Source organism: Anopheles coluzzii (assembly GCF_943734685.1).
Source record: "Anopheles coluzzii chromosome X unlocalized genomic scaffold, AcolN3 X_unloc_83, whole genome shotgun sequence".
NCBI classification, from domain to species: Eukaryota; Metazoa; Arthropoda; class Insecta; order Diptera; family Culicidae; genus Anopheles; species Anopheles coluzzii.
This window is the reverse complement of record NW_026054517.1, coordinates 15001-17500: the sequence shown is the minus strand read 5'-3', so window position 1 is coordinate 17500 and position 2500 is coordinate 15001. Positions and strand designations below refer to the sequence as shown.

Here is a 2500-nt window from a genome sequence, read left to right as displayed (position 1 = left end):
AGGGGAAGTTGTGATGCCATCTGAACACCCACCGACTGATGCATTGAACGGCTAAATCAATCCGAACTGGCACTCTGCTGCGTGGAGGCAGTTGCGCGACCACTCCTATCCCAAACCAACAAAGCAAGGTGTATCCTACGTGCTCGGTACAAGCACACCACGACGGGACACATTGAACGGTTCAGCGATCTCTCTGCACTAGTGGAAGAACTCCAACGTGATACGGGAGACTTTGCTACAGCGGCTTCTCTGCACTTCTGGGCTACCACCTTGTGACGGGAGGACATTGCTAGCGGTCACTCTGCACTAGTGATGGTACACCACCGTGATACGGGAGACATTGCTAACGGCCACTCTGCACAGGTGCCAATACCACCTTGTGACGGGAAACATTGCTAGGAACCGATCGGCATCTCTGCGCGATTACTTGACGCACACCCAACTAAGTCAACTGTTGGACTTTTTCGTAATCACGGCGGGACACATTGAACGAGCTCTAACGGATCTCTGCACGCATGGAACATGGTGGCGGGAATCATTGCTAGAACCGAACGGCGCCTCTGCGCGATGTACAAACAAGCTCAACAGGAACCTCGTATCGGCTGCCGAGCCGGAGCTCGAACAACTTGGACTTTCACCTCTAATTTATATCAACTCACCACTCCCCGAGGGATCCGCAGAATTGCTTCTGGGTCCCGTATCGTTATTTGCGATTCGTGTTTGCATTACACTACATTGAACTATTCCAACTTGTTTATCCGCATGGCGAACATTTGCTGCATTGAACATTAAAGTTCCACTTCGCTCTCCCCTACGTGGGTCTGAGCTTCACTCTCAGGGAAAAAATATGCCACATTGGTTAGGGAAACCCGGTTTCATCACGCTATGTGCCCTGCACCACCAGCTTAGCGTGAATGCTTCGAGTTTCCCTAAGAAGTTCGATTGGTCTTGCAGAGTTTAAAGACAACGAAGCTTAGTTTCAAGCAATGATTTAATATACGCGTATTAAAAACCCTTAACTGTTACAACTTTTATGCTTGAAACCATCGCAACGAAGTCTTTGGGTCCGTAGACCCGTGATGTACTGCTCCAGGAAACGTTTTGAAAGAGTGGAAACTCAAATCATAGGTTAAGATCATCGGCAGAACCCACCAGACACCACTTTTGCTTCATAAGTTCGGCCTATAGTCATATGACGATTTTCATCGGGGAGGGGACGTATGACCCAAACGGGGGCTTATATGACCCACGGACACTGCAAACCATGCTCCTACGACTAAATAGAGGTTAAAACTACGATTTGGTGAAATCTTCATTTTTGACCTCGGAGCAAGGTACCTTCCCTATAGTAGGCAATGAGTAAATGATCATAATCCCAGGAGGGCAAAAAATGGGAACCCGAGAGGAAAGCGCTGTTGGCGCGCCTAAGCTAGTGGCCCGTAGAGTAAAAAGGGTACCCCCAACAAAGTTGTCGTTTCACGTTCTGGTTTCACTTTTCATCATCTAGGGTGCGTTCCTGACACGTTTTGAGGGGTTTTAGCAAAAAAAAATTTTTCGACTACTCGAGCTCTCTGGCCCGTTCGGTGCACATTTTTGAAAAAAGCTAGGGAGCTGCCCCTAGGTTCGGGGTGTCACAAATGTTGAAAAGTGGTCGAAAACCACTATCCAGAATCGGATGTAGAATCGTTAGACGAACTTAAAATTGTTCTACGACACCCATCTGCGACGTTTAGTATTCGAGATATGGCCCGTCCTAGGTCTGACCGAGCAATTTTTGTTCCGCGCACTTTGTGCACCGTACACTTTGATGTTTGTATGAAAAAGTACCCTACCTAGGGACGCGTAGAGCAAATTTGTACCCCCGGGCATGTTGTCGATTGACGTTCTGGTTGCACTTTTCATCATCTAGGGTGCGTTCCTGACACGTTTTGAGGGGTTTTAGCAAAAAAAAAATTTTCGACTACTCGAGCTCTCTGGCCCGTTCGGTGCACATTTTTGAAAAAAGCTAGGGAGCTGCCCCTAGGTTCGGGGTGTCACAAAATGTTGAAAAGTGGTCGAAAAACCACTATCCAGAATCGGATGTAGAATCGTTAGACGAACTTAAAATTGTTCTACGACACCCATCTGCGACGTTTAGTATTCGAGATATAGCACTTTGTAGGTCTGACCGAGCAATTTTGTACTGAAATGTATGGTGAACATGTAATTCATTAAATAACATTGACTTGCATCGTGCCCTACTTCATCGGCACAGCTGTTATTGACTATCTTTAGTGGAAATGGATTGAGTTTGACCATTTTAAGCCCATTTCCTATGCCGTGCACCAACATTGTGTACCGATCAGGGAAAGTACGCTACGTACGCGTTCATGGATGTCGATGTTGGTACAAGTTGCCTTTCGGGATAGCCGTGCACCAAAACTGTGTACCGATCAGGGAAAGTACAAGACGGAGGGTGCAGCTCGAGCGTACGCGTTCATAGATGTCGATGTTGGTACAC

At 47.2% G+C, this 2500-nt stretch overlaps 1 long non-coding RNA gene across 1 annotated transcript in view; it reads right to left on the bottom strand.

The window, feature by feature from the left end:
- Positions 1-2500, bottom strand: part of LOC125908194 (uncharacterized) — a 14483-nt gene that overhangs the window by 990 nt on the left and 10993 nt on the right. The window lies entirely within an intron of this gene.